The 6235-nt window shown below is 61.1% G+C and overlaps 1 long non-coding RNA gene across 1 annotated transcript; it reads right to left on the reverse strand.

Annotated features, from left to right (window-relative positions):
* Positions 1-293: 293 nt before the first annotated feature.
* Positions 294-3717, reverse strand: LOC119958720. The gene is made up of 2 exons (XR_005459070.1): positions 3012-3717; positions 294-525 (listed from the first exon to the last, which is right to left on the reverse strand). It is a non-coding gene; the product is annotated as an uncharacterized LOC119958720 (long non-coding RNA).
* Between the last annotated feature and the right edge of the window lie 2518 nt (positions 3718-6235).

Genomic DNA, 6235 nt, shown 5'->3' on the forward strand with positions numbered 1-6235 from the left:
GCGGGGCACTGAGGGACATCCGCTGTCCCTTGTCCGCTGGCAAAATCAGACTCCAGAACCCAGGCGAGAACGAGGAGATTGGGGGGGGGGGGGGGGGGGGGCGGGGGGGGGGGGGCGGTTACAAGAGATCGTAAAAAAAACCCAATGCAGGATTGCCATTATACCAAGATTCTAGAGTCACTTAAAGGCTGGTTCCCAAGAAGCTTTCAGGGGACATCAGGCACCAAATGGTTAACAATATATATATATATATATCACCGTGTAAAACAAATAGAGTTTGGTACGCGCTAATCTTTCCCAATTGGAAGGGTATAGAACTCCGGGAGATGAAGGTCCAAACCAAACGTTTATCTTATGTTGTACAAACTTCTCATTTTTGTTTTTGGTTTTTTAAAAAATAAATTCCTGTTATACAAAGGACGCTTGAGTCGATATTTCATCTTCGGTTTCCCAGACGAGTCAGGTTCTTTGTCAGGCGGTCGGTTACATGATGGCGCAGGTTTGCGGGTCGCCCCTGGTCACCCCCTGTCGAGGAGGAAAACGCACGAGACGGTTTAGTCGACACAAGACCCACACCCGGCCTTTGCAATTGGCCGTCTTGAGATCTCCCCCCCCCCCCCCCACTGCTTGGAGGAGCGGAAAAGGTGGGGGCCCTGGATTACACCCGTCAGACAATCGTCAACCCCTCCCGCCCCCCCCCCACCAACCGTAAAGCTCACATCGGGCGACTTTGGGAAAATCCCGCATTCCGGTTGATTTCCCACCCAGCGTCCCGTACCTGCCCCCTGCCTGGTTTCCCCCCCCCCCCTTTTGGCCATTGGGCCTACAGCGTGAATAACGTTTGTGTGAAGGAGGGGAGATAGGCCACGAAGGCCTGCGTGACACCGCCGCCTCTTTGCCGTATCTCGACCAGCCCCGAAGCCCCAGGGCGGTCCCTCTCATCTGGGATCCCCCGGTTGGGTGCCTCCGTGTTTGGGGACAGGGGCTTCGGGAGTCTGCGCTGTCCGTCGTGCCACCACAGAGCCCTGCTGCGGCCTAGCCAAAAAGGCTCGAAGCTCCCTTGCTCCCTCCACAAAGTCCTGCTGCGGCCTAGCCAAAAAGGCTTGAAGCTCCCTTGCTCCCTCCACAAAGTCCTGCTGCGGCCTAGCCAAAAAGGCTTGAAGCTCCCTTGCTCCCTCCACAAAGCCCTGCTGCGGCCTAGCCAAAAAGGCTTGAAGCTCCCTTGCTCCCTCCACAAAGCCCTGCTGCGGCCCAGCGAAAAAGGCTTGAAGCTCCCTCGCTCACAAGCGCCGAGGCGATTTGAAGCTCGTCCTTATCCTTAAAGGGGGTGGAAAATATATTTCAAACCCCCCCCCCCCCCCCCCCAAGAGAAGCCTGACGGGCAACAAACCCCCCTCCCCCCCCCCCCACGCGGCATCAGCTCCCCCTGCGGAGAGCTGGCAGGATGAGTCGGGTGGGCCGAATGACGCCAGCTAATAGGGGCGGAGCTGGGCTGCCCTGTGGCGGGGGGGGAGTGGGTCAGAATTCGGGGACGTGCCAGGTAGGCCTACAGGTCCGCGTTCGTGCGTTCACGGCGCGAGCGGGAAACGCGGATTGGAATCGGGATCCTGCCAGTCTCAGCCAATCCAGCGGAACATCTAAAGCGAGGGGGCGAGTTTAATTCGAACGGATCGGCGCGAGTGGCATAGAGGCCTCTGGGTAGTCGCTGCGGAGACGAGTCCAGGGCTGCCTGCGGAATGTTAATTCAATTAAACCTGGCATCGAAAATCCCGTCTTGGTCATCCGGACCATGACAACGGTCATCGAACGTCTTTAATGAATAACCTAGTCTGTTCACTAACGTCTCCGGAAATCTGCCCTGCTTACCCCTGTTTGGCCAAGTGTGACCCCCTCACTACCCCGCCTCTCAGACATGTCCCGAGCGAGACACTCCGTGAGCCCGGATCCCGTGAAATAACTCCTAAAAAAAGGCTTAATTACTGGTAACATCACCCAAACTTCGCTCACACACGCGCACTTGTACAAACACGGCCACACACACACACACATACACGTGGGCACACACACACACACATACACGTGGGCGCACACACACACGTGTGCACACACACCCACACACACACACACACGTGGGCGCACCCACACACACACACACACATACACGTGGGCGCACACACACACACGTGGGCGCACACACACACACACGTGGGCGCACACACACACACGTGGGCACACACACACACACGTGGGCACACACACACACACACACACACGTGGGCGCGCACACACACACACACGTGGGCGTGCACACACACACATACACGTGGGCGCGCACACACACACACACGTGGGCGCGCGCACACACACACGTGGGCGCACACACACACACACACACACACACACGTGGGCGCACACACACACACATACACGTGGGCGCACACACACACACGTGGGCGCACACACACACACACACATACACGTGGGCGCGCACACACACACGTGGGCAACATACACACGTGGGCGCACGCACGCACACACGTGGGCGCACGCACACACACGTGGGCGCACGCACACACACGTGGGCGCACGCACACACACACGGGGGCTCACGCACACACACACGTGGCCGCACACACACACACACACGTGGCCGCACACACACACAGACACGTGGCCGCACACACACGTGGCCGCACACAACACTGGCCGCACACACACGTGGCCGCACACACACGTGGCCGCACACACACTTGGCCGGCACACACACGTTGCCGCACACACTGGCCGCACACACACACACACACGTGGGCGCACCACACATGTCCAGACTTCCCTTCGTCACACACACACGTGGCCGCACACAACAGCGTGGCCGCACGCACACACACGTGGCCGCACGCACATACACACGTGGCCGCACGCACACGTGGCGCACACACACATACATACATGCACACGTACACACACACGCATAGAACACACACACTTGTCTTTGCCACGGAGATACATACTTTGAGGAACCTTGCCATCCTCCAGTTGGGACACTTGCTGGCCAAGTCTACCTCGCCTCTTGGAAGGGGTCGCGCCGCCCCGTGTGCGCCGCGCCGAGGGCTGCCCGTACCGCTTCGGCGTGACGCCCTTGGTGAACCCGGGGGGACTTCCTGATTTCACCGCTTGGCTTTGGGGCTGGGCGTGCCCCGGGGGCTCGGCCGTACGCGGGGTGCGTGCCGTCTCGTCTCTCTCGCAGGCCCTCCGGCTCGGGCTCGCTCTGCTCTGCCTCGGCGACACGGGGGGCCTCGTGGGCGAACGAGACGCGGGGGGCCCAGCTGGGCGGGTACCAGGGCTGGCCGCAGTGGGAGGACTCCAGGAAGCTCTTCGCAATGTCTCGGCTCTCTCTCTCTACCCAGCTCATATCTGTAACGCCAACAGGGTCCCGTTGCCATGTGACTGCCAGTTCTGGGTAGACCTGTTTAAGGGGTAAAAACATAGGTTTCTAGGCAACATCTTTGTCTGCACCTGGAGCTCTTTCATCCTTAATGACAAATACTACAGAACATTGGGTGGTGAAGAATTGAGATTGGCTCCGATTTGTGGCCCAAGGGCTGTAGGCCTCGGTTCCGTCAGCAGGCCCGATTGTTGGGCTGGGATTATACCTTTTCCTCGGAGTTTTTCCACTTGTCTAACGATCCCTCAGCTCAAAGAGATGTCCCAACCTCTCTCTCCTCTCTCCGTCGGCCCATCCTACCTGCATCCGCTGTCCCAACGGGGACCGTGACCGAGAGCCGCCCCCATCCGGCCTGCTTCCACGCACACGGAATCTTTGTCCAAGGCCCTCCCCTGGGCGCCTCCAGCTAACCTGCCAGAGGAGGAGGGGGAGGATGTCACAGGGGGGAGGGAGCGGATGCCAAGGTCTGACCAGAGACTTCTACAGCCTCAGAAGTACATCGCTGGTCCGGTATGGGACACGGTCCCTTCACTACAGCCTGTTTCGAGAGGCCTCAGGTTGGTACCTTTGGCCTTGCTGTGAACCCCAAAGTCCTTTTGCTTCCTAGGTTAGCTCCCACTTCCATAGGCTGATGACCCAGCCCTGAGGGACGGGTGCCTCAAGGGCCTGGCAGCAGGGTGCGTAAGGCCTGGGCCTGGCAGCAGGGTGGGTAAGGCCTGGGCCTGGCAGCGGGGTGGGTAAGGCCTGGGCCTGGCAGCGGGGTGGGTAAGGCCTGGGCCTGGCAGCGGGGTGCGTAAGGCCTGGGCCTGGCAGCGGGGTGGATAAGGCCTGTGCCTGGGCGCTGGGTGGTTAAGGCCTGGTCCTGGCAGCGGGGTGGGTAAGGCCTGGGCCTGGCAGCAGGGTGGGTAAGGCCTGGGCCTGGGAGCAGGGTGGTAGGCCTGGGAGCAGGTTGGTTAAGTCCTGGGCCTGGGAGGCATGGTGGGTAAGGCCTAGGCCTGGCAGCAGGGTGGGGTAGGCCTGGGCCTGGCAGCAGGGTGGGTAAGGCCTGGGCCTGGCAGCAGGGTGGGTAAGGCCTGGGCCTGGCAGCAGGGTGGGTAAGGCCTGGGCCTGGCAGCAGGGTGGGTAAGGCATGGGCCTGGCGGCAGGTGGGGTAAGGCCTGGGAATGGGAGTGGGGTGGGTAAGGCCTGGGCCCTGGCAGCAAGGTGGGTAAGGCCTGGGCCTGCAGTGGTGTGGTTAAGGCCTGGGCCTGGCGCGGGGTGGGTAAGGCCTGGGCCTGGGAGCGGGGTGGGTAAGGCCTGGGCCTGGGAGCGGGGTGGGTAAGGCCTGGGCCTGGCAGCGGGGTGGGTAAGGCCTGGGCCTGGCAGCAGGGTGGGTAAGGCCTGGGCCTGGCAGCAGGGTGGATAAGGCCTGGGCCTGGCAGCAGGGTGGGGAAAGCCTGGGAGCAGGGTGGGTAAGGCCTGGGCCTGGCAGCAGGGTGGGTAAAGCCTGGGCCTGGCAGCAGGGTGGGGAAAGCCTGGGCCTGGCAGCAGGGTGGGTAAGGCCTGGGCCTGGCAGCAGGGTGGGGAAAGCCTGGGCCTGGAGCAGGTGGGTGAGGCCTGGGCCTGGCAGCAGGGTGGGTAAAGCCTGGGCCTGGCAGCAGGGTGGGGGAAAGCCTGGGCCTGGCAGCAGGGTGGGTAAGGCCTGGGCCTGGCAGCAGGGTGGGTAAGGCCTGGGCCTGGCAGCAGGGTGGGGAAAGCCTGGGAGCAGGGTGGGTAAGGCCTGGGCCTGGCAGCAGGGTGGGGAAAGCCTGGGCCTGGCAGCAGGGTGGGTAAGGCCTGGGCCTGGGAGCAGGGTGGGTAAGGCGTGGGCCTGGAAGCAGGGTGGGTAAGGCCTGGGCCTGGGCCTGGCAGCAGGGTGGGTAATGCCTGGGCCTGGCAGCAGGGTCGGTAAGGCCTGGGCTTGGCAGCAGGGTGGGTAAGGCCTGGGCCTGGGAGCAGGGTGGGTAAGGCCTGGGCCTGGCGGCAGGGTCGGTAAGGCCTGGGCCTGGCGGCAGGGTCGGTCCTCCCCTGCCTCCCCTTTAGTGCCTCCAAAAGAGTGGCTCTGGTATCTGGAGCCCACGGGGTCCAGAACATTCTGGAGCTTTGAGTCCCGTCTGACCAGGGTCTCTGGGTCACCCTGAAACCTTCCCCCATCCTTGCTAGAGTTTTCCATTGATACATAATAACTGCCGACTGCATCTTGTCTAAATATCCATAACTTCATTAATGTCCATAGAATCCTCCCCCTGCCTCCCCACCCCTGTAACCCCACCTAACCTGCACATCTTTGGATGCTAAGGGACAATTTAGCACGGCCAATCCCCCAACCTGTACTCTTTGGACACTAAGGGACAATTTAGCACGGCCAATCCACCTAACCTGCACATCTTTGGACACTAAGGGACAATTTAGGACGGCCAAGTCCACCTAACCTGTACATCGCTGGACTGTGGGAGGAAACCGGAGCACCCGAGGAAACCCACTCAGACAACGGGGAGAGCGTGCAGACTCCGCACAGTGACCCAAGGCCGGGGAATCGAACCAGGGGTTCATGGCGTGGTGAGGCAGCAGTGCTAACCCACCATAACCGCCCTTGTGCGAATGGAGACAGCCGTCAAGCTGTTCATTGCACAAGGACGACAGATTACACGTAATAAATCTCCTTACATACACACACACACACACAAACACACCTTCCCTCCCGTCCGACTAAACAGGCCCCAGATACAGACAGAAATGTGGCAGAAACCATCAGCACTGGGGGGGGGGGGG

Source organism: Scyliorhinus canicula, chromosome 30 (assembly GCF_902713615.1).
Source record: "Scyliorhinus canicula chromosome 30, sScyCan1.1, whole genome shotgun sequence".
NCBI lineage: Eukaryota > Metazoa > Chordata > Chondrichthyes > Carcharhiniformes > Scyliorhinidae > Scyliorhinus > Scyliorhinus canicula.